General features: G+C 40.4%; 1 pseudogene; it reads right to left on the bottom strand.

Annotated features, from left to right (window-relative positions):
• LOC149200508 (transmembrane 9 superfamily member 7 pseudogene) overlaps positions 1-27,107 on the bottom strand; it is an 81,092-nt pseudogene that overhangs the window by 14,489 nt on the left and 39,496 nt on the right.

The raw sequence follows: 27,107 nt of genomic DNA, 5'->3' as shown, positions 1-27,107 counted from the left end.
AGAGGGCTCGACTCTTAGTAGAGTACTCCAAGGACAGGTTTGCATGTGAGATTCTGGACGGACAGGTGGCAGATGACAGGTACAGGGTGATCGATGAGATCATCTATTATAGGGATCAGATCTTCTTGACTGAGGGATCTCAGCTCAAGAAGAAGATACTCTAGGCATCACATGACTCACCATTGGTAGGCCATCAGGGGTTTACCAAAACCTACAGGGCCATCAGAGAGAGGTTCTCATGGAAGGGCCTCAAGGAGGATGTACTCCAGCATGTCAGGGAGTGCGATGTTTGCCAGAGGAACAAGGGGGAGATGAGCCATCCCGCGGGATTATTGCAGCCTCTTCCCATTCCAGAGGGGAAATGGGAGAGTATTTCGATGGACTTCATCACAGGGTTGCCCATGGTACAGGGCAAGGATTGTATCTTTGTCGTCGTTGATCAGCTGACGAAGTACGCACATTTCTTTGTCGTATGCGCACATTATACAACAGCACAGGTGGCCGAGTTGTTCTTCAGAGAGATCTTTAGGCTACATGGTCTTCCTAAGACCATCGTCAGTGATAGGGACAGTCGTTTCATGGGTGGGTTTTGGCAGGAGCTTTTCTGGTTGGTGGGGACGGAGTTGACAGCGAGTACCAGTTATCACCCACAGACGGATGGGCAGACAGAGATAGTTAACAAGTGGCCGGAGGGCTACTTGTGTAACTATGTCAGTGGGCAGCAACGAGCATGGTTGAGGTGGCTACATGTAGGGGAGTACTGCTACAATACTTCACATCACATGTCCATTGGTATGTCAACATTCTATGCCTTATATGGGTATCATCCTTTATCTTTTGCTGATGTGATGTTTGGTGATAGCAAGGCTCCCAGAGCCAAGTTTTGGATCCAAGAGAGTCAGGACTTAGGATATTCTCAAAGCTCTCAAGGATAACATGGCTACAGCACAGAATCAGCAAAAACTGTATGCCAACAGGGGTCGGGTGGAGAGACAGTTCGAGGTAGGGGACATGGTATACCTACGATTACAGCCATACCGACAGTCGTCACTAAAGCAGAAGGGGGTTGAGAAGCTCAAGCCCCGCTTTTATGGGCCGTACAGGGTGATATGCAAGGTTGGATAGGTTGCATATGAGTTGGAGTTGCCAAAAGGCAGCAAGATTCATAACATTTATCATGTATCATGCCTGAAAAAGGCATTGGGGCAGCAGGTGACAATGATAGATGAGCTACCACCCATGGATGATGAGGGGCATTTTGTATTGTAGCTGGAGGCTATCATTGATACCAGGGAGAGGCAGCTGCGGAGCAGGACGATCCGAGAATTCTTGGCGAGGTGGAAGAATTTTCCGAATGAGGATGCCACTTGGGAGAGTGAGAGGATCTTGCAACATCCATCACTTCAGTTGCTTGAGGACAAGCAACATTTTGCTGGGGGAGACTGTGATATTCCTAATTAGCTATGGCTAATTGGAATATTCGATTTTGTTCAATTTTTGCCTTATATAGTTATATGTAAAAAAAAAGTGAGGAATGGGGACATTACTCACTTTAGAATAAAAAGTCACTTCCTAGGTAGCACAACATTGTGACTTAAAGGGGAGCCAAGGGGGCCAAAGGGGGATGCCAAAATGGAGCCCACGCGGACACATGGAGAGACTGCGCAGGAGGGAAGAACACGTGGCAAGAGGAGAAGCACGCAGGAGGAGGTGAGCCTAGGGATTGTGAGAGGCAGAGGCTATAAGATAGAGAGGAGCCCCCTCATTTTGGATCATTCAGTTATGTGCATTTTGAGTTAGTCATTTCGACTTCTGAGCACGATGGCTGTTTAGCAGGTTTGCAGCACTGTTTAGTGCATTGAGTATCTCCATTCGGAGATCTCACCCTTAGCCTCGGGGGACTTCAAGTGCTTGCTCGGGCAAGGTATTTCTATCAATATTTCAGCAGTAGTTTTATCAGCATTTCAGCAGCAGTTTCATCAACATTTTGGAGGACTGCGCAGCACTTGGAGGGGACGCAGTTCTTTTTGGTAGTAGTGCTGGATTGGGGTATTGCAGGAGGAGTTATGCAGGGAGATTGAACAGGGGTCTAGCTCTTGTCTCATTGGAGGATTTTGGCAGGGTTTCAAGCAGAGTTTAGAGGGGTTTCTTCAGTGGCAGCGCAGGGCATTGAGGAACTACGCAGAACCCCAAGAGGGTGTTTTTCGGGGGTCGGCCATTCCAGGAAAGCTTTCTGGGTTTTTCTGGGTTTCTTGAGTAGAGCCTGAATCCAGAGTTTCAGCTTTTTCTGAGGAGGGGAGCAGCCCCAAATCATCATTTGTTTTCTAGCAGCATGCAGCAGCATCCATGTAGAGAGGCCATTCTTGTCATTCTGAGAGTATTTCTTCACTTGCCTTGTGCAAGTCGAGGTGCCATCTGTCTAATCACCTCTTGTACTCATTTTATTGCTCAGTATAATAAAATGGCTTAGCATTTCTCACTGCATTTCTTGTGTATCTGCTTATATTTCCAGTTTACCTTATTATATGTTGTTCCACCATTATTTTGTCACTTCTGGGTTATTATATCATTTGCATATATTTGGTTGGAGTTTTTGCTGGGGTTTGAGGAATATTCTAGGTTAGGAATATTACATCGACAGTTGGTGGGAAGATTTCTAGTAGGGAAATCAAGACTTAGAGGGAGATTTCCATGAGGGAAGTCGAATCTTAGAGGGAGTCCAGAAGAGGAGCGGAGATGGTAGTGAACAGACTAAGGGTTCAAGACAAGCTGGACGGGGCTTCCAACTTTGTTATCTGGAAGGCCAGGATCCTGTCAATCTTGGATAGACATTGCATCAAGGGCTTCGCCTTGAGAGCCATGACTATCTCAATCGACCCAGCTGATAATGAGAAGTATGAGGATGCAATGGCGAGGGAAAAGTGCATAATACTTGATGGGGTCAAGGATCATTCCATACCAAATATTGCCTAAAAGAACACGACAAAGGAGATGTGGGATACTTTGACGACATTATATCAGGGCACTTCCGTGCAGCGGAAGATGCTATTAGAGAATCAGTTGCGGTCGTATCAGATGTAGAAGGGGGAGCAGATAGATCTATACCTCCTCAGATTGCAGGAGATTTGGGACCAACTTACTTCCATAGGGGCCATGTCGGATTAGGAGTTCATGGTGAGGACCGCCCTGAATGCAGTCTCCGAGGATTGGGAGACATTTGTCCAAAGCATTTTGGGCAGAGATAATCTTCCAAGATGGGAAGAGATGTGGGCAACTCTTCGCCAAGAAGAGATCAGACGGTTGACCAAGGCAGGGAGTAGCAACAAAGGGGGTCAAATCAAGAAAGAGGAGCAGGAGGATGCGGCTTTGGCATCTATGGGACAAAAAGGGAAGAGGAAGAAGGACATCTCCAAGGTAAAGTGCTTCCATTGTGAGGAGATGGGTCATTATGCAACCCAGTGTCCCAAGAAGAAAAATAAGGGAGAGGCTTTTAACTCCAAGGAAGCTCCAGCTAAGGCGGAGAAAGAAGTCGAGACTGATCACGACTGTGCCATGAGTGCTCATACACCTCTAGAGAAGAGGTGGGGTGACATCGAGCTGTAGTCACAAGGACTACAAAAGATGTAGGGGCAAGATCCTTGAGGTGCCCAAACTCTTGGATCATATCCAGCTACAGGAGCCCCGAATGATAGTAGCGGGATGACGGATGTCAATAGAAACAAGATGCGATGGAGCACAAAGGTAGTTGTAGCAATGCAAGAGGCACAAAAGTGTTTACAGCAGTGCAAGAGGCATAGAGGTGTTCGCAGCAACGCAGAGGCTGCAGAGGGAGCACAGGATAGTAGCAGAGGTAGCTTCAACATCAGGAGTCTTCCGGACTAACAAGGATGTCAGTAGTTAGGTAGATCAGTTACTCCTCGGTAACTGAGTTGGAGTGCAACAGTTAGCAGTGGCAGTGCTATGGGCAACATTGGCAACATGTTGAGAGGGAGCTGCAGTATAGATGTAGCAGTGGCAGTGGAAGAGCCATGGGCAGCAATATAGGAGGTAGCAGTGCAGTGGATGTAGGGCAGCAAGCCTAGCATCAGCACAGGTACCGGTGCGGGAGGATCATTGTGATGTTCAATGGTCGAACATTACTAGAGAACATTCCTCACTAAGAGGGAGTGTTGATTTGTGATAGCATCGGATGTGTTCTAGCCATGAAAATTGGTGGAGAGGATAAAGAACATGAGATCTCCAAGACCTAGAAATGGTTTGGGGAAATTCCACCCGGTTAGAGAGATATTAAAATAATTAATATTTTTAATGGTGTTCCTAAGTCTAAACTTAGGAAAATTAAAATATTATGGGTATTAATACAAAACTGGGTGAGAATGTTCTAAATGACATGGATCAAGCCAAATCTAATCTTAGCCGTTGATTAGAGACTTAATCTTGGTCGTTGAAAACTCAACAGGAAAAGTATAAGAGGAGGCTTGAGGGTCAGTTGGAGATACACCAAGATTAATCAGTCAGTTCGATTTTCTGGAGCGAGGTTTGTTGAGAAAATTCGAACAAGTGATCTGTTGCAGCGAGAAGCAGTGAGTACATAGTAGAGAGGCATAGATAGTGCTTGAGGGTCAGCGCAATGACCAGAAAGGCTGACGCAGAGGCAGCCAGAGCTACGCAGATGCAACAGAAGCCGCGCAAAGGCAGCTAGAGGCTACGCAGAGGCTGAGGGGCTTGCGTGGGTGACGTAGAAGGCCAGAGAGCTGACGCAAAGAAGCAGAAGGTTGACACAGAGGGTTATAGAGCTACGTTGAGGCTAGCAGGGCTAACGCAGAGCCTTGGAGAAGCGCTGGAAGGATTTTCGTGGGGCAGACTTGTTGAATATCTGTCTCTGAGAAGAGGTATTACTGCCGTGTAAAAATCTCTATTGGGTGAGCCAGTATGGCACCCTAGTTATACTCAAGAAATTTGCATAATAATAAAACTCTTAGAACTGTTGCACCGGTTTTCCCGCATTTGGTTTTTCTGGGGACGATTGTCCAAAAATAACGGTGTCTCTTGTGTGTTTGTCTAGTATTTCAGTTGCTGATCTGTAAATGAGTTAAGGTTGTATTTGTGTTTATTTTCAGTATTTATATGTATAAATAACGTGTTAATGGAATAAACAAGTAGTTGAAATAAACCATATAATGCAGTAGGGATTTCTAACGTGTCAAACTTAGAAATTTCAACATAGGGCACAAGCTCCACCACGAGATCCCTTCCCACAAAGGGGTTGTGACACTAGGCTTCCACCACAACAAGATATTCAGGGGCGTGGGAAGTTGGACTATGAGACCCGTAGAGACCTCTGTAGGAGGAAGTCGTGCTTCACTTGCCAAGAGCCTTGGGCACTAGGGTATAGGTGCACTAAGGGCAAGGCCCACTACATAGAGGTGTTTTATGACAGTGAGCCAGAGGATGGGGTAGAGCAGGAGATACGCAATGGTGATGAGGAGCCACAAGCGACAAGGGGAGGAGGAGGTGGAGACCCACCAACCCCTCTAAGGGGAGCTCCTTTCTTGCTAGAAGCAGAAGTTATTGCTTCACTTCGAGGAGTGCCAAAGTACCTTACACTGAGGATCAGGGGCAAGGTACAAGGGCAGCGTGTTTCATTGTTAATAGATAGTGGGGCAGCCCACAATTTCGTAGATGCCCAGATGGTAGAGATGAGAGGCATATGCACAGAGTTATTTGAGGGCTTCTCCGTTTTGGTGTTGGGATATCGTACCATGCAATGTACCAAATATGTTTTGAGGATGACAGTGGTGATGGGGAACTATTCAATGACAAACCACTTCTTTTTGGTTGACGTTCCAAACAACAATTTGGTGCTTGGTGTTCAATGGCTCTACTCTTTGGGGCCTATTACCACTGATTGGCAGAAATCGGAGATGGACTTTACATGGCTAGATGGGAAGCCAATTTTGTTGAGAGGCATGCACTCATATCTCCCACAGACAATGTCAGCGCGCAGGATGGAGGCAGACCTGAGACATAGGGATATAGAGTGGGTTGTAGAGCTCAAGATATCTGATGCATGGGGCAGGCCCAAGCCACCACACCTGAATGTCCAAGCCATTCTAGAAAATGATCCAACAGTATTTGGAGACACCCCATCAAGGCGACCACCTGATAGGGGTATAGGCAGTCATCACGAATCCATACAGGAATCCCAAGTCCTATTGGGATGAGATAGAGCGAGCTATCCAAGAGTTGCTAGCATTGGGGCACATTAGGCCCATCTCTAGCTGCTTCACTTCATCAGTTGTTCTGGTGAAGAAGGACAGTACATTACGGATGTGCATTGACTACCAGGCCCTTAATAAGAAGACCCTAAAGAATCGGTACCCATTCCCTGCATAGATGACCATATGGATGAGCTTAGAGGAGCTAAATACTTCTCTAAGATAGACTTACATTCGGGTACCACCAGATTTGGGTGATGGATCAGGATATCCCTAAGACAACTTTCAGGTGTCACTATGGTCATTTTGAGTTCCTAGTTATGCCCTTTGGGCTGACCAGCACACCTGCTACATTCCAGTCCTGCATGAACCATGTGTTCCACAAACTACTACATAGATTCATGCTGGTGTTCTTTGATGACATACTGATTTACAGCAAGATGGGGGCGGAGCACCTACAACACATAGAGGAAGTGCTTTTTTTTATCTTGGAGGGGCAACAGTTCTATGCGAAGCTGTCCAAGTGCGAGTTTGGGTTGTGTTGACAGTGCTGGAAATCTATCAACCAAGGGGATCTCCCCGGTATGAAGTCCCAACTAGACTTCACACTATTTGGTGTAGGAATCCTGTTGACCACTACATGTCAACGACCCATAGCAATACACCCCCTTTTTTCGCAAAAGGGATAGTGCCCGATCGATGTGTTCGTACCGTCCAGCTATCATCATCAGCTTGATCATCATCTTATAATGTAAACCCAGTCTGCATGTGTATAATGTAAATAATCTCAACAGATCCGTGTCATGTATGTAATCACCTAGGTAAACCTACTTTACTGGTGACGATCTACATTCTCGGAGGTTTTTTTGTTTCAACGATCCATTCTCGGATGGTCGGCAGAGTTTTCCTTTAGCCTTACCCTAAAGCCGGACTGGTTTGTCACTGGAATCTTAGGGGAGTCCTAGTGTTCTAGATCAAGTCTATGCAAAAGTGATTTGGGAATAATCCTAACTATTTGGTTAGGTTATTTTATTACAAATTGCTTGATCTGCTAGGTTATATTTGTGTCGCAGAACTGGGTAGTCTTTGAAGGTTTTTTACAAATGGGTTTTCCTCCTTGAGATGTAAAAAATGTAAAAATCATGATGTAAAGTGTCTTGAAGGTTAGAAAAATAATTTATCCTCTCATAGGTTAATTAATTAAATTTTCTGGCCAAAATTAATTAAAATCCTAAGCCAGAAATTTGATTAATTCTAGGTCCTAGGTAAATTTAAATTCTCCAAAGGCAAAATTCGTTGGTCCTTAAAAAATTAAAGTTTAAGAGGTCCAGGGACTAAGGTAAATTAATTATTTTGCTAAATTTTAAGACTTTGGTCCCTGGGGTTAAGTCAAAGTCAAAATTTTGAGGAAATTAATTCAAAAATTTAATTTTTGAATTAATTAAAATGCATTTAATTGAAAATTTTGAATTTCTTCAATATTTTAAAATTTCGACGGATGAGATTAAAAGAAATTTTAATCATCATCAACAGTCGAGATTGCTTTGACGACGATCACTCGAACTACCCGTTGGAGGATTTATATTTAAATAGGAGGTCATTTGTCAGTCAGTTCATCCGATCTTTCGATCATGTACTAAGAGAAAATCTCTCTTGTAATTTTTTTATGAGCAATAAAGAAAGACTTTGGAGTTCATTTTTGTTGGTGTTACTCTTTGTGGAAACACTGTAAGATGTGTCATTTTTATGCATAGATTTCTTTTCAGCCATTGATGATAGCTTTCTGAAGAGTGATTTGAGTACAAGTATCTTGCTCAGTCGTTGGAGTTTGAATGATAATTTAAGTTTTGAATATAATAGCAGGTATCTATATTAAATTTGAATTTTATTATCGTTTTCTCGCTATATGTTGATGGCTGAATTGAGTTTTGCAGGAAAGTCTTGATTTTTAGATCATCGAGCGTTCAGGGAAGTTCTTGGTTGAACCAACCAACTCCCGATCCGTGTTTTCTGAAGAGCCCAACTTAAATTTGATCCCGGGCTTATCGTAAGATAATTTTTATGGATGATGCATGAAGGGTTTTGAACTCAGTACCTCTAAATTTTTATTTTTTTTTGGTGCTAAATCGATAGATTTGGCTGTTGAGAGCCTTAGGTAATCAGATCTGAGAGCGGAGTCAGATTCACACTCCCTAGATCTGATAGATCTGCCATTTATGTACATAGATTTGTAATTTTCTTTAGTTTTCTGGCTTGGGTTTTATATATATAGAGCTGAGAAAATAAGTCAATTGGTGTCGACCAGCCAACTCTTGCTTGTTGGGATAGGTAAGATATAGAGATGTAAGGGCCTTTTTGGGTCATTATATATATCGTTTGGGTGTTTCTTGTGGTCCTGCAGCTGCAGATCTGAAGCTGAAAGCTGTGCAGAGTCCAGATCTAGGCCCTGGAGGGTAAGATCTGGATCTCTGGGGTCATTACAATCGTTTTCCAGAGATATTATTCAGACATTTTGCATTCTAGGGTTCAAATTTAAATTCGAATCTGAAAATTTTGAAGGGTTTACTGGTAAATCTTAAGTAGATGTATAGAATCTTAATCTAGTAAATTTATCTTCGATTCTTGGGCTACAATTCCTTTGCTGCCTGGGGTTTCTTAAGCAGAAAATTTCGAATTTGTTTTCACTATCATTTTCTAGAAATTTTCGAAATTATTTTTGTTGTTTGGAAATTTTTTAAAGGGTTTTTGGGCCATCTGTCTGTTACCTGGGTTTTCAATTTCTCTACTGACTGAGGTCGATTTTTCTAGCAGTAAATCTTGAGGCTGTCTATATCCTGGGGTCTTCTGAAAATTTCAAATATCTCAAACCCTCCTCTTTGCTGCTCGATTTTGCAGCCCTCTACCCACATTTTCGACTTGCATCCACTGCCAGAGCATCGCTCCATACTTATCCATATGTTGCCCTGCCTCTAGCTCTTCCTCTGGCCACCCATATGCTGCCTGCAAAAGACTGCCTTTCCCTCTGCGTCCAACTCCTCAACATTGCTTCCTCGCCAAGCAAACCCTCACCTGCGTGCTGCCACAAGCCATCACCTCCGCATCCTGCATGCCCACCTCTCTGCGTACCCATTGCTCATAACCCTCACACATCCATCCTTCTGATCTTCAACTGGCCACATCCGTCTACCATCATCTCATCCCTTATCCGTTTTCCTCCTCTCGCTGCCAGTCCAATCTCCCATCATAGCCTCCTCCTTCCGTCGTCAAAGCCTGCAGCTGCAAAACATACGCTGCCATAGTAAGCCTACAGCCCTTTCTCTCCTCTTTGCGCTATCCATTGCAAACCTGGTCCGAGCCTCCTCATCCTCGCTCACCTTCTTCAACCTCTGCTTTTCGTCGAGCCTCTCTAGAGCTGCACAAAACAAACAAAAACATTCGATTTTTTTTTATTTTTGTATGCTATGTGTTAGTTCTTTTTCGGGCTAGGGTTTAGATAGGTCCATTAACGTAGTTTGATTTCCATTAGTCTAGGTGTTAGTTCATTTTTATATTCATTGTGAATACATGCGTTCCTTTTGTTGGTTAGTATGATTAGGGCTAGGGTGTATATATTTCTTTTAGTTTCATTAAAGTTTTAACTTAGGACTTTAACATATTTCAATTTAGTTTTTATTTTATTTTTATTTTGTTTCACGTAGTTATTTTAATTTTTCATTTAAAAAATAAAGAATTCAAAATTCGATTTTTGTTTTCATTTAGATCTTATTTTTTGTTTTATTTTGACTTTGATAAATATAAAAAATCTCTAAAAATATCTTTAAAAAAAAAATCCTAAAATATTTCAAAATATATATATATATATATATATAAATTCTTTTGACATTCGATTTTTTACCCTTCTTTTAATTTTGATTTAAAATTCTAAAACTTAAAAGAAATTTAATATATTAAAAAAAAAAATTTAAAATCCTTAATTTTTTTTTTAAATTTTAAATTTGTGACTAAGGATTTAAAATGAAATAAATTAAGGGGTTTTTCGCTTAAACATTAAAATTTTTAATGTGGCCTATGGCCCATTAAAAATTTTGATTTTTTAACCCGTTGATTTGTTTTACTTCATTAATGTTTATTGCCTAAATTAAAGTCCTTTGTTGTTTCTGATGTTAAATGCTAAATCTTAAATTTTATGATTCTTCTATGGTCAAGGTGCAACGTATCTTATAGACTATTGGAAAAAGTTAATTAATCTTAGATCTGGGTAGTTGATGAAAATCATTTTAAATCTAGAATATCTTGCGTGATACAGTTTTGGGCATTTATATCGATTATTCATGATTGTCATTATTCGTCATATATTTGTAAAGTGTTCTGAATAACTTGTTTTACTTAATCTACGGTTAATTGATCATAAAGGCACTGGTCTATAATTGTTTCTATCTTGTGGTCGTGTCTTGGTTACATTAGCATTTAATCTATTCATCTGAATTAATCGAGATTCATTTAGATTCATCAGGTTGTCCATCATTAAAATCTCCTAGAGCCCGTGATCCACAGGCTTTCTCATCCATTTATCTTAGGGACTACCCCCCTTGACTTGCCTAGGAGAGAGTCTAAACAGAGTAAGGATCAAGAGTGACAACCCTTACTTTGAGCGTTGTCACGGTGCCTAGACACTTTGTGCGACAAGAAGTCCCATCTGGTACAAAGGCCTGGTTGCCATATACTTAGAGATCTGCCTTGGCTCCAACTGTCAGCACATGAGAGTGTAACATTGGTATCTTCAAATAGAAAGGTACATGTGCCTAGTGAGTGAGTAATGTAACTGTGTCAAGGTTCTCTTACTGCAAAGGGGTAGAGTAAAGGGAGCCTCTAAATGAGAGGTAGTAGTACCACCCAGGAAGAGACAAATGCGAACCAACAAGGGTTTGTCTAGCATCTAGTGGAATAGTCCACAGCGTACGCGGCAGTCGTTAAAACCTAAGTACAAGGGAAAACACGTACACCATCCAACAGAGTAGTCCACACAGATGTGATAGTCGTTATAGCCAATAAACAAGACAAGTTTGTCTAATGTGTTGCGAAGGACGAGACAACAATAAGAAACAATACATCACATCTTCAATAATGTAAGTACTAAAACAACCAAAGTAGTTCAACTATCTTAGTACAGGTTAAGAAAACATGCATTACAAATGTTTAAAGAGTATTCTTACAAACATCTACAAAACATGCATGAAAACGCGTTGGCCTTAACAGGCTTCTGAATTAAGAAAAATTCCCAAGACAGATCTGTACACCATACATCACTAGTCCCAGTAGTGGGACATTGGAGCCACTTTTCGCTCCACAAAGAACAGACTACAGAATCTCAAGGCTATGTGGAAGGAGCCAAGGTGAAAAGTCCTTGCTCATACAATGGGAGGGGAATATATAGCCAAGGGTGATGCTTGACCCTTGTGACTCTTGGACTACTCTCGTGATTGTTCAACTTCTCATGACATTTCAATTAACATGACTCTTCGACTTTTTGTGTGCATCCATGGACTTCACATTACATTACATTCAGTTACAACGGATATGGCCCATAGTGGTGATGTGGCCAAGACAACTCATGACACAACTCGACATGACACTGCTAACATGTGCTAGCTGACTGTGGTGTATATGTCAAGATGTTGCGCTGCTGAGTGATGGATGTACTCTTGGTGTGCTTCGTCTTCTCCTACGCATGGCTTAGTGTTGCGGGGTCTTTGATGGTCTTTGTCTTGCATGATGGTTCAATGCATATGCTCATTTTTCTTGTTGCTTGAAGTGCTTGGTACATCCGTTCAGCTACAAGCCAATCTTCTAGCATGTGTGCTCCTTCATCCCATTCGTCGTCTTGCCATGATCTATCAGTGTACCTATTCCTGCAATTTACTCATGACGGGACGACATGAAATCCAAAACCTCCTAGTCTAGCATGATGTATTGTTCTCGTGTTCTGGGTGACAAGTAGGGAGTGCAAGTCACTGAGACAGTGCAGAGCGCAGCTCAGGATTGAATGAGGAACTTTGGAAGAACAACCTGCACTATTGAGAAAAACTGCGTAGTGACCACTGGGAGATAGAATTGTGAAGTGAAGGACACCAGTGGAAGCTGCAAGGTGGGACCCTAAGGGGAATTTCTGCGTAGTTCCTGGAGGGAAGGCAAGACAGGGCTGGAGGGACCTGTTGAGCATGACTACCCAGTTTTGGAGAACAGTGCAGGACAGGGTTGCAAGAGACCTATCAGACAGTCCTGCGCAGTTTTCAAGAGCAAGGCATGATAAGGTTGTGTTGTCGCGCGGATTGACACGACAACCCTCAGACCGGGGGCTGTCACTCTGATCCCCGATCCCTCCGTTTAAGCCTGTCTCCTGCGGCTAAGGGGGGTAGACCCTGTGAGATGATGAGACCAACTGTCGACCAGTTGGTTGGGAGACACGAGACACAATTAAGATAAGGACTAAAATGATTTGATTAACTGAGCAGACCAGTGCCTTAAAAGATTGGTGCTTAAATGATTACTTGCTAGATGATATAAGAACATGAACCAATAAAGGCAATCATCTATCATCAAATAATCAGAACAATGCTTTAAATATCCAGTAAACCGCAAAGTTCATCAAATAACGATATCCAGCAACTTTGATCAATGCTTTAAACAACAGCGAAATTAAGAATCATTAACCAGATATCTATTTCGCATCTCGAAAAAAAAAATAAAAAAAAATCAGATCTCAGCATGAAAAAACCACTGAAACTGGCAAAACAATTTTCCAAAAGATATTTATACTTTTTTCAAAATTATTATTATTATTTTTTTCTTTTTTTTTTTTAATAAATTTAAAAGAAAATGAATCTAAAATGAGACTTAGCTAAAAAGATAAAACTAAAATTTTAAGATCTAATTCTAACTAAGATCTAAAATATTAAAATCTAAAATTAGAACTAATCTAACAAAAGCCTAAGAATTAAAAATTAATCTAGAACTTAACCAAGCCAAAATAACTCTTTTGATTTTTTTATTTTTTTTTTCATTAAATTTTTATATTAGAAAAATTCTAAAAAAAAAAGGAAAACGATTTATCTAAAAATTAAATCTAGCAAAACGTAAATCTAAGACTAATTAAAATCTATTAAATATAAAACAAAACTAATAAAATTTTAAATCTAAAAAAAAAAACTAAAATCGAAACTAAAATCTAAGAAATAAAAATGAAATTAAAATCATACCTAAAACCCAAACCGCAGTACGTATGCGTGAAGCTCGATCTACCTTAAATCTGACAAACCTGGCCCGGAACGAAAACGTGAATCGTAGAACTGGGCATCGATGTGAAAGCAGATTGCTGTGATGAGAAACCGTTGGTGGATGGGATCGAAGACCGGCTAGTCCGCCCAGACAGTCACGCACAGAACGATTGATGAATGGCGATGGGGGAACAGAGAATTTCTGGAGGACGCGAATGTCCAGCCTTGAGCACAGTTGACGGCGACCAAGGATCTTAACTCTATACCAAATTTACGAATATGCTGAGTGCTTTAATTCTCAAACAGCAGATTAACTGTATTATTGCTGCCGCTGCAGAGTATTTTGGTGATCTGAAGGAATTGAAGGGGGTTTCTAACACCAGATAGCAGCAAAAAATGCCTTTGCATTCACGTTTCTCCAACGGTGATCAATAAAACGCGTGGATATTCCTGACGTTGCACCTATCGAATGGAAACTGAAAGTGCCGGGAAAATTGATCCTTGCTCAATCTCAAAGGCTCAATCGATTTTCGTTTTGAATGGGTGCCGTTTTCATCATATTTTTGTTGGAGAGATTATGCAGTGATAGATACAGCCTCATGGATCAATTCCATTAACATAAAACAAATCTGATCTTCATGATAATAATGCGTAGGTGACTGTGTGGTTTTGAAAGGCATGCGGGTCCACAGGTTCTCACAGGTTCATGTCATTGGCAGCCTGAAAAAGACAAGATCACTGGAAACCATAATTAAACCTATATATAAGCAAAACCCCAAAAAAAAAGCTAATTAATTTACAAATCTTGGCCTTTCTTCATCCAGATTCAGCAAATAAGAACCAGAATACTTTAGAATATCAGATAAGCTTCAGAAATCTCTCATGTAAACCAGAAAAGAAATTTTAAATGATAAACCCAGGGCAAAATCAGCTGGGCTCTGCAAAGAAAAGCCTGTGGGAGTCGGCTGGTTCAGCCTAGAACTTCCCCAAACGCCCACCAATATCCTTCACCTAAAGATTTCCTGCACATCTCAAGCAACCATCAGTAAAGAGAGCAAGAATACTGCTAGATTTCAGGAAATAATGGAGATACCTGCCATTATCTCAGAAACCCTAACAACACTCAAACCCTAGCAAGTGAACAAGATACCTGTGCTCACAATACTCTGAAAACAAGCTATTATTAATGGCTGAAAACTGAAATATGCAGAAAAATAAACATCTCATAGCAATTCCAGAGAGTAACACCAGCAAGATTTTGGACCCCAAAGTCTTCTTTTATTAACCAGAAATCAGATTACAAGAGAGCTTTTTCAGTTACTGACTCACCGATCGAATGATCTGAAAATGACCCCTAGCACCCTATTTAAAGGAAATGATCCCAACGGCTAGTTCAAGTGATCCATGTAGAAATGATCTCGACCGTTGATGAGGATCAAGACATCTCTTGATCTCATCCGTCGATTTATTCACTTAAAATATTATTATTTTATTAGTTAGGGTTTTTGTTTTATTTTTTAATTTGTTATTATTTTTTTTTTATTTCATTTTTTAATTTTTATTTATTTTATTATTTTTATTCATTTTTTTAATTTCTTAATTCATTTTAAAATGGATCATCGAACTAAGCCTTCGGAAACATCACCTAAGACCTAGGACTTAGGACTCATGAGGGGATTTAAAACATTTTTCGACCCTCAGGACACATTACATCATGACTTTTACAATTTACATCTTAAGGGAGAAAACCCCTTTAACATAGACCCTCACAAATCACCCAGTTCTGCGACACAACTATAATCTAGCAGATCAACACACTAGGATTCTCCTAAAATTCCAATGACAAAATCCATCCCGGCTTTGGGGTCAGGTTTGAAGGAAAACTCTGCCGATCCATGGATCGGTGAGACGAAAAACCTTCCGGGACGTAGATTACCACTAGAAAGTTAGGTCCACCTAGGCAATTCACATACACGACTCATATCTGCTAAGATTATTTACAATTAATACATGCAGACTGGGTTTACAATTAGATTGATCAAGCTGCTGATGACTGCTGGATGGCACGGACACGCTGATCAGGTGCTGCCCCTTTCTTGCAAAGAAAAAGGGGGTGTACTGCATGGGTAGTTGACCAGTAGAGGTCAACATCTGGCTCTACTTGGGGACACGTTGCTGCTTGCAGGAATGTGAGAATCCAGAATCTGCACCCATACAACACACAGATAAAAATAAGTAGCGTCCATTCCAAAATCATCATATACATTAAGCACAGGAAAGATAAAAGCTCTTCATTTATTGACTAACTAACAACATGAAAAGTAAATCTAATCCTAAAAACAGAAATGAAATGCTGAAAAGACAAGGTGTAGGGATAGAAATACAATACAGAAGATGCCCCAATGGCATCAGATATCATCTCTGAAGAACAGCTTGAGCATTTGGCCGTTCACTAGTAGATCAAGTGGTTCGCCATCCAATCTGCTCAAGTAGAATGAGTTCAGCCCGGCTATATCTCTAATGATTTATGGTCCCATCCACAAACTATCAAACTTCTTATGTTTTCCCAGCTTTTCATTTTTGCAATCCCAAAGTAAAAGCATATCTCCAACCTGCAAAGATCTAGATCGAGAGCATTTATCAAAGCTTTTCTTAATATTATATTGATTTTTACATATAGCCTCAAAAGTTGTCCGACGAGTCTCATCTAATTCCACAATCTGATCTATACTATTCTGAACAACATCTTTATTAGTGGAAAAATTTTGGAGAAGCTGATAAGCTGGCAATTTTAGGTGCACAGGTAAGGTAACATCCAAGCCATAAACTAATTCAAAGGGTGATTTACCAGTAGACTTCTTCTTAGTAATTCTATCTGCCCACAAAGCATACTTGATTTTGCTGTCCCAAGACTTCTTGTTATCTCCTACTATCTTCTTGATAATGGTTATGAGATTTTTATTACTTGATTCAGCCAAACCATTACCCTGAGGATAGTAATTCGACGAATGAGATAAGACAATGCCATACTTGAAACAAAAAGATGTAAACTCTGAAGAACTAAAAGCCTTGGCATTGTCCGTAGTGATCTTAGCGGGGACACCAAATCTAGTAATGATGTTATTTTCAATGAAATCCATAATAACCTTTTCAGTGGCATTCTTAGCAGGAATGGCTTCGACCCATTTAGTGAAATAATTTGTAGCAGTCAAAATCCATGAGTAGCCATTGCTAGAATTTTCATGGAACTTCCCTATGAAGTCCAGACCCCAATGTTGAAAAGGTGCCTCCATAATAACAGGTTGTAGAGGAAGGGCAGCAAGCTTCTGCTTCCTAGTGAACGACTGACAGGCTTGACACGTTCTAACATACTTGTGCACATCAGAAAAAAATCGAAGGCCAATAATAGCTAGCTCTCAGGATTTTGTGGGCGGTAGTTCTAGCGGCATAATGACCACCACAAAATCCTGAATGAAATTCGGAGATTAATCTTTTGGACTCAACATCGTCAACACACCTAAGCACTATGCCCTCAGGATTTCTCCATCCAAGGCCATCCTTCATAAGGCAGTACTTAGTGGCTTTTAGTCTAAGAGCCCTTCTCTTATGAGTGACTAAATGGTTAGGACATGCAAGATTGGTTAAGTAGTAAACTATGTCCTTATACCATTCATGCTCTGCTAATCTTTTCAATTCTGGCGAAGATAGATCGTTAAGGCAGAACAAACCAAGAGTCTTTTCATTACTTTCAGTTAACATTTGAGCTAATCCTTGGCCTTTGATTAGCTTGGTGGGTCTGATTTCCAAATCATACTCCTGTATCTTAGTAACCCACCTAGCACGAGTCCCTAAGCAATCGGTTTGAGTTAATATGTCTTTAACAGCAGAATGTGGGACGAAAGCAATGATCTTAGAATAACCCACATAAGTTTTAAAATGCTTAAGAGACTTGACCAGGGCATAAGCCTGCTTTTCCATGGTATTGTACTTCAATTCGGAGTTTTGAAGTGCTCTACTCATGAAAGCAATAGGTTGCTCGTGACCATCTCGATTCTTTTGAAGCAAGACACTGGCAATGGTATCTTCAGAAGCGAAAGAAAAAATCATGAAATCCTTGGAGTAATTAGGACTAACCAGGACACGAGCTTTTGCAATAGCGGACTTGATTTCTTGGAAAGCCTTTTTGCCCTCTTCTTGCCAGACAAATTTTGCATCTTTCTTCAGAAGACTTTGAATGGGCTTAGCTATTTCTGCATAATTTGGGATGAATCTTCTAATAAAATTTATCTTTCCAAGGAAAGACTGAAGGGATTTAAGATTATGCGGGAGAGGAATCTTTTGAATCGCTTCAACTCGTTCGGGATCGATCTTGATTCCTTCCTTAGAAATGATATGACTGAGTAATTTCCCTTCTGTTACCCCAAAAATAGATTTAGCCGAATTCAAAGAAATTCCATATTCTCTACATCTATCGAAAACTTTCCTAAGATGATCTATATGACTGATACCATCTTTAGAGAAAACGGTAAGATCGTCTTGGTAAATTTCGATAATTTTCCCGATCAACCCTTTGAAGGCATAATCCATGGCCCTTTGGAAAGTAGCCCCAGCGTTTTTTGACCCAAATGGCATTCTAATGTATTCAAAAGTGCCCCATGGCATTGTGAATGTGGTCTTGTGTCGATCTTCCTTTTTAACCCAAACTTGATTGTACCCAGAAAAGCCATCTAGCAATGACATCATTCCAGACCCAGTTACCCTTTGCAACAAAGTTTCCATGTTTGGCAAAGGGTAATTATCCTTTTTGCATGCTAGATTAAGGTTTCTAAAATCGACACAAACTCTTATTGTACCGTTCTTTTTCCTAACAATCACCAAATTCGAACACCATGTCGAATGCCTAGTTTGAGCGATGATTCCTGCTGAAAGCATCTTTGCAAGTTCTTTCTGGACCAAGGGGGCTAATTTCGGATTAATTTGCCTAAGTTTCTGCCGAAAGGGTTTAGCATTTTCGTCCTTTAAGGGAATAGTATGCTCCATAACATCTTCCCTATAGCCTTTTAATTCATCATAGGAAAAAGCTAAAACATCTCTATATTCATGAAGTAAATCAGTTAACTTTTTCCTTTCCTCCAAACTAGTACCTTTACCAATTTTAACTATTTTCGGATTTTCAGAAGTACCAATGTTGATTTCGAGGTACTTGCCTGTGTCCATCTTGTTTTCTTCTCTAAGCTTTGTGGCATCATGTCGATCAAAATGTTGCTCTAAGGCAACCACATTTCTAGGAGTAGGATTTATGATATGTTCATGATTTAAAGATCCATCTTCCTGAGAAATTATCCGAAAATCTTCAAACTCATCCAAACTGTTGAGAAAACGAACGACTTGTTTTTCATCATTAAAAACTTGCCAATGCTCCGAGTTATCTGGGACAGATGGTCTAAATATTACTTCCATTTTGATTTTATCGTTAATTAACTCATCAGATAACTGGAAAGTTGTGGCAGCTACAGCAAGTTCATCTGCCAAACTATTTTGTTCTCGAGGGATTGCTTCAAGGTTAAGGGCATCGAAATGCTCCATAGTATCCCACACAGCGTTTCGATAATTTCTTAATCTTTGATTTCTACATGTGAATTTGTTCTTAAGCTGCATGATAACCAGATCGGAATCCCCCTTGATGCTAAGCAATTTAACCCTTAAAGCCTTGGCCAATTCAAGTCCCAACAATATAGCTTCGTACTCAGCGACATTGTTGGTTGCTTCAAATTCTAAACGATAGGCAAACTTGAAAATGTGACCAAGGGGAGATTTAAGCACTACTCCTGCACCCTTACCATGACTAGAGAACGCACCATCGAAGTACATATACTAGACTTCATCTTTAAGATTTTTTACCTTATCATCGGGAGGAATTATGAAATTAGACATGATAGAATAGTTCTCGATGTCAGATTGCTCTCTAATTATTTCATTATGAGGCTTCTTAAGATCTTCAACATGAAATTTCCTCTCGGGCTCTCTATTTAGTCTAACAAAACCATCACCGCTAGGAGAAGGAATCATAGCATATGACCAATTCATCTGAATGCTTCCTCCTAGATCAGAGGCCCACTTTCTAGATAACAGCATACCCCAAGCATCAGGTACATCAACGACAACAATATCCATAACAACCATGATGTCTGGGTAAACCGAAAGATGAACTTGCAAATCCTTGATTAAACCATGTACTTCGATTTTCTTAGAATCCATGGCACATATATTATAGTAGGGTCTGGAAACTCTTAAGTTAAGCTGTTCCATAACCCTTTTAGTCATAACACAAGCAGATGCACCTGAATCCAACATGCAGTTATTCAATTTATACCCATTGACTAATAAGGTGATAAAGAAGGGTTGATGATCTTTGTTATCAGCATCTACGCTTTGCAGATAAATAGGAGCATCATGATAGTCAACCTCACGAATCTTCTGTTGAGAAGCGTTGACTTGAGGACCCTGGATTGCTTTTAGTAACTTGTCTCTTTGGGAAGGGATCTTAGCGATCTCAGATACAGGAACCCAGATTTTAGCATTATTAAACCAACTTCCCAAACCGACATCTATTCCAGAGTTTATACCATGATTTAAAGTTCGAGGGGGAATTTGATTCCCGCTCTGATCTTTATCCCTTCTTTGGTATGTCAAACCCTTACCTCTAGCAATTTCTAAAATTTTCTCAGGAGAGGGTTTCTCACCATATAACCTAGCTAAAATGTCATCTTCATTTTCAAGGTTATTTATACTAAAAGCAGATGAAGGATTCGTAACATCATAGCTCCTTTCCTTAACCTCTATCCAATCATTCATGGGCAAAGGAAACTTGCTCCCTACTACGTTTATTTGCTCACCTGTCCCAAACGTTCCATTATCCAAGAGTCTTTTGATAATGGGACAAGAGGACTCTTCGTGAAAAGCATCGCAAGCACGACAATAAGGAGGAGCATTATCTACCAGATTAGTAAGCGGATTAGGGGGTCTCTGCTCACTAGATTGACCCCTTCTTTGCCAATTATTATTTATGTTATTATTATTTCGAGGTTGAAAATTTTGTGATTGCGTTCTTTCCATTTGAATCAATCTAGTGTTTATCTCCTTATTATGATTAATTTCCATAGTTTCAATTTTTTGAAGCAATTTAAGAACAAGCTCACTTTCTGGCTCTTGGACTGCTTTTCCCTTAGGTTCCTTTAGTTTCGTAGCAGCCCTATCAAAACCTGGGATTTCAGACTTCCCAGAAGCTGCCTTGTCCTTTTCAAGTTCTACAGCTAAGGCTTGGCAATCTCAATAATCAGTAAGTTTAGCACGCCTTAACTCATAAGATGGTTCAGGACCAAAGGCATCAATGTAAAAATCTTGGAGAGTTTTATCTGTAGGTTTATAGTCTTGAGGTAATTCTCTAATAATACCATTAAACCTTCTATTAAATTCTTCAACAATTTCATCCTCTCTCTTTTTCATCAGAGTAAGAGCTCTTACAAGATGTCTTCCCTCTCTCTTATCTCCATATTTTCCTCTAAATGAATTAATGATTGATTGTAAAGAGTTAAATGAATTTGGAGGTTTTTCTGTAAACCAGTCATAAGCATCACCTGCTAGAGTCAAGATAAAAAGAGTCATCCTGACATCTTCATGATCAAAATCAGTAGATCTAGCATACTTAGCCATCCATATATTGAAATCTCGCAAATGGGAATTAACAGTAATGGCATTATCTCCTTGAAAATTAGGCAATTTGTCTATCCCAACAGATGGAATAGCATTGGGTGATCCAGGAATGTTAGAAAAATCACAAGGGGCATACAGACTCATGGTGCTGCGCCTAACTTGACCTTTAAAGAGCAAATGAATATCGGAAATGGCTTCTTGTCCAAGATTTGCAAGGAGTGTACGAGAAGCAAGTTTGTGTGATCGCACCCTGTAAACCTTTTCAGGATCAGGAGTGGGGTTGCACAGACTGCTTGGATGTCTTCTAGTGTACACTCTTGCAGATAATATAGGAAGTGGAGTCGCCACTTGAACAAGAAGTTAAACACAGAAAAGCTTGAAATGTAAGAACCAAGGACAAAAAAACTCTATCCCCGACAACGACGCCAAAAAATGTTGTCGCGTGGATTGACACGACAACCCTCAGACCGGGGGCTGTCACTTTGATCCCCGATCCCTCCGTTTAAGCCTGTCTCCCGCGGCTAAGGGGGGTAGACCCTGTGAGATGATGAGACCAGCTGTCGACCAGTTGGTTGGGAGACACGAGACACGATTAAGATAAGGACTAAAATGATTTGATTAACTGAGCAGACCAGTGCCTTAAAAGATTGGTGCTTAAATGATTACTTGCTAGATGATATAAGAACATGAACCAATAAAGGCAATCATCTATCATCAAATATTCAGAACAATGCTTTAAATATCCAGTAAACCGCAAAGTTCATCAAATAACGATATCCAGCAACTTTGATCAATGCTTTAAACAACAGCGAAATTAAGAATCATTAACCAGATATCTATTTCGCATCTCGAAAAAAAAAAAATCAGATCTCAACATGAAAAAACCACTGAAACTGGCAAAACAATTTTCCAAAAGATATTTATACTTTTTTCAATTTTTTTCTTTTTTCTTTTTTTTTAAATAAATTTAAAAGAAAATGAATCTAAAATGAGACTTAGCTAAAACGATAAAACTATAATTTTAAGATCTAATTCTAACTAAGATCTAAAATATTAAAATCTAAAATTAGAACTAATCTAACAAAAGCCTAAGAATTAAAAATTAATCTAGAACTTGACCAAGCCAAAATAACTCTTTTGAGTTTTTTTTTTTTTTTTTAATTAAATTTTTATATTAGAAAAATTCTAAAAAAAAAAGGAAAACGATTTATCTAAAAATTAAATCTAGCAAAACGTAAATCTAAGACTAATTAAAATCTATTAAATATAAAACAAAACTAATAAAATTTTAAATCTAAAAAAAAACTAAAATCGAAACTAAAATCTAAGAAATAAAAATGAAATTAAAATCATACCTAAAACCCAAACCGCAGTACGTATGCGTGAAGCTCGATCTACCTTAAATGTGACAAACCTGGCCCGGAACGGAAACGTGAATCGTAGAACTGGGCATCGATGTGAAAGCAGATTGCTGTGATGAGAAACCGTTGCTGAATGGGATCGAAGACCGGCTAGTCCGCCCAGACAGTCACGCACAGAACGATTGATGAATGGCGATGGGGGAACAGAGAATTTCTGGAGGACGCGAATGTCCAGGCTTAAGCACAGTTGACGGTGACCAAGGATCTTAACTCTATACCAGATTTATGAATATGCTGAGTGCTTTAATTCTCAAACAGCAGATTAACTGTATTATTGCTGCCGCTGCAGAGTATTTTGGTGATCTGAAGGAATTGAAGGGGGTTTCTAACACCAGATAGCAGCAAAAAACGCCTTTGCATTCACGTTTCTCCAGCGGTGATCAATAAAACGCGTGGATATTCCTGACGTTGCACCTATCGAATGGAAACTGAAAGTGCCGGGAAAATTGATCCTCGCTCAATCTCAAAGGCTCAATTGATTTTCGTTTTGAATGGGTGTCGTTTTCATCATATTTTTGTTGGAGAGATTATGCAGTGATAGATACAGCCTCATGGATCAATTCCATTAACATAAAACAAATCTGATCTTCATGATAATAATGCGTAGGTGACTGTGTGGTTTTGAAAGGCATGCGGGTCCACAGGTTCTCACAGGTTCATGTCATTGGCAGCCTGAAAAAGACAAGATCACTGAAAACCCTAATTAAACCTATATATAAGCAAAACCCCAAAAAAAGCTAATTAATTTACAAATCTTGGCCTTTCTTCAGCCAGATTCAGCAAATAAGAACCGAAATACTTTAGAATATCAGATAAGGTTCAGAAATCTCTCATGTAAACCAGAAAAGAAATTTTAAATGATAAACCCAGGGCGAAATCAGATGGGCTCTGCAAAGAAAAGCCTGTGGGAGTCGGCTGGTTCAGCCTAGAACTTCCCCAAACACCCACCAATATCCTTCACCTAAATATTTCCTGCACATCTCAAGCAACCATCAGTAAAGAAAGCAAGAATGCTGCTAGATTTCAGGAAATAATGGAGATACCTGCCATTATCTTAGAAACCCTAACAACACTCAAACCCTAGCAAGTGAACAAGATACCTGTGCTCACAATACTCTGAAAACAAGCTATTATTAATCGCTGAAAACTGAAATATGCAGAAAAATAAACATCTCACAGCAATTCCAAAGAGTAACACCAGCAAGATTTTGGACCCCAAAGTCTTCTTTTATTAACCAGAAATCAGATTACAAGAGAGCTTTTTCAGTTACTGACTCACCGATCGAATGATCTGAAAATGACCCCTAGCACCCTATTTAAAGGAAATGATCCTAACGGCTAGTTCGAGTGATCCATGTAGAAATGATCTCGACCGTTGATGAGGATCAAGACATCTCTTGATCTCATCCGTCGATTTATTCACTTAAAATATTATTATTTTATTAGTTAGGGTTTTTGTTTTATTTTTTAATTTGTTATTATTTTTTTTTTATTTCAATTTTTAATTTTTATTTATTTTATTATTTTTATTCATTTTTTTAATTTCTTAATTCATTTTAAAATGGATCATCGAACTAAGCCTTCGGAAACATCACCTAGGACCTAGGACTTAGGACTCATGAGGGGATTTAAAACATTTTTCGACCCTCAGGACACATTACATCATGACTTTTACAATTTACATCTTAAGGGAGAAAACCCCTTTAACATAGACCCTCACAAATCACCCAGTTCTGCGACACAACTATAATCTAGCAGATCAACACACTAGGATTCTCCTAAAATTCCAACGACAAAATCCGTCCCGGCTTTGGGGTCAGGTTTGAAGGAAAACTCTGCCGATCCATGGATCGGTGAGACGAAAAACCTTCCGGGACATAGATTACCACTAGAAAGTTAGGTCCACCTAGGCAATTCACATACATGACTCATATCTGCTAAGATTATTTACAATTAATACATGCAGACTGGGTTTACAATTAGATTGATCAAGCTGCTGATGACTGCTGGATGGCACGGACACGCTGATCAGGTGCTGCCCCTTTCTTGCAAAGAAAAATGGGGTGTACTGCATGGGTAGTTGACCGGTAGAGGTCAACAGGTTGCAAGGGACCTGCTAAGCATGACTACGCAATTTTAGAGAACAGTGCAGGACAGGAAGCAAAGGGCCTTCTAGACATGTCTGCGTAGTTTCTGAAGGAATGTAGAGCAAGGCAACGGAGGACCATTTGGGCATGTCTGCGTAGTTTTGGAGATCAGTGCGGACCCAGGTCTTGGTGAGTGCAGGGTTCCGATAGACAAGAAGGAGGCTTGATGACTGTGCTTCAGAAATGCACAGTTTGGTTTGGACATGGAGGCAGTTTCTGTCAAGTTTTGGGAGGCAGACAAACTCCTCACCTCCGAAATTGCGTACTACAACTAACCTGGAGGACAACCTCAAGCACTGCAAAGTTCGTGGCAGCGCAGCAGGTGTTGATTTGGGGTAGCATCGGATGTGCTCTAGGCATGAAAATTGGTGGAGAGGCTAAAACACATGAGATATCCAAAATCCAGAAATGGTTTGGGAGATATTAAAATAATTAATATTTTAATGGAGTTCCTAAGTCTAAACTTAGGAAAAATAAAATATTAATGGGTATTAATATAAAACTGGGTTATAAGGTTCCAAAATTCATGGATCAAGCCAAATCTAATCTTAGTCGTTGATTAGAGATTTAATCTTGGTCGTTGAAGGACCAACGGGAAAAGTATAAGAGGAGGCTTGAGGGTCAATTAGAAGATACACCGGAGTGATCAGTCATTCGATTTGCTAGAGCGGGGTTGCTAAGCAAAGTCGAATCAGTGATCAACAATGAAGGGCAATGAGTATTGGACAAAGAGGCGGAGACAGTGTCGAGAGACCATCACAGAGGCAGAGAGCGAGAAGCAGCAGCCAGAGCAGGCCATGCAGAGCCCAGCAGAGACAGCGCAGAGGCCAGAGAGACTGCGTCATCCACACATCGAGCAACTGGAGTGACACAAAGGGTCCCAGAGGCTGCACAATGCCTCAGAGGGCTGATGCAGAGGCCAGAAGGGCCAGCGCAGAGCTTTAGAGTCGCTGGAGAGGGTTTCTTGGGACAGGTTTTTTGAATACTTGTTTCTGAATAGAGAGGTATTGCTGCTAGTTAGTTCTCTCTGTCGGGTGAGACAGTTTGGCACCCAGTTGTACTCAAGGAAATACTGCATAATAATATACCCTCAAAATAGTTGCACCTAGTTTTCCCGCATTGGGTTTTTCCAGGGACATTTGTCCAAAAATAATGGTGTCACTTCTGTGTTTGTTTTCTTTCCACTGTTGATCTGTAGATGTTGTGACTGTATTGTGTTTATTTCAGTATTTAAATGTTTTAAACAACTTGTTCAAAATTTACAAGTAGAAGAAATAAACCAGTAGAATACAGATTAATTTTCTAATGGATAAACTTAGACAATTCAACATGGTATCAGAGCATGGTTGCAGATCACAGGAGAGCTGAAGGCATCAACTAAGCAGAGAATTTGCAACAAAATCAGTGGTTCCGAGTAGCAGAAGTTGATCCTTGCAGAAGCGACAGAGGAAGGGTTCACACAAAGGGATTGCGTCATCAGTCCGGGCCAGAGAGAGGCCAGCGCAGAGGGTGAGGAGGGTAGAGAGAGGCTCACTCAGAACCACGCAAAGACCAGGAGGGTTGACGTAGTGGCTGAGGGAGTTTTTTTTGCAAGTGCCGGGATTGCGAAGAGCCTAGAGGCTCTGTCCTTCAGTTGCTGGATATAGGAAGCTGTGGGTAGTTTGCGGGAGCGAAGCTGGTGGGGTACTGTGGTTAGAACACTACCTAACAGGGCAAAACCAAGGTATAGGGAGTTGCTGCCGAGGCGGATTTCTAGCCAAGGAATCTGGATCAGCGTTGCAGTTGCACAGACGATCGGAGAGGGGCAACTTGACGATTAGTAGAAGGATTTCCAAAGGGGAAATCAGGACTGAGAGGGAGTCTAGCAGAGAACTTCTAGGCGGGAAGTAGAGAGACTCAGCCGGAGTCGAAGAGAGAACTTCTAGAGGGAAGTAGAGAGACTCGGAGGTGTTGATAGAAGAGCAGAGAGATGGTCGTGAATGGACTAAGAGATCAAGACAGGTTGGACGGGGCGTCAAACTTTGTGGATGGAAGGCCAGGATCTTGTCCATTCTAGATAGACATCGCATTAAGGGCTTCGCATTGAGAGTAATGGCTATCCCATTTGACTTGACAGTTAATGAGAGGTACGAGGAGGCAATGGCCAAGGCAAAATGCATCATCCTTGATGGGGTCAAGGATCATGTGGTCCAACATATTGCCGAGAAGAAGATGGCAAAAGAAATGTGGGATACCTTGAAGATGTTGTACCAGCATACTTCCGTGCAGAGGAAGATGCTACTTGAGAATCAACTACGGTCATACCAGATGCAGAAGGGAGAGCAGATAGATATC

The sequence above is a fragment of the Pinus tabuliformis genome, chromosome 2_1 (genome assembly GCF_031772625.1).
Source record: "Pinus tabuliformis cultivar Carrire ecotype Pingquan chromosome 2_1, CPIR1, whole genome shotgun sequence".
Classification (NCBI taxonomy): Eukaryota; Viridiplantae; Streptophyta; class Pinopsida; order Pinales; family Pinaceae; genus Pinus; species Pinus tabuliformis.
Note: the sequence above shows the minus strand (reverse complement) of the source record. Positions and strands in the feature narration are given on the sequence as shown.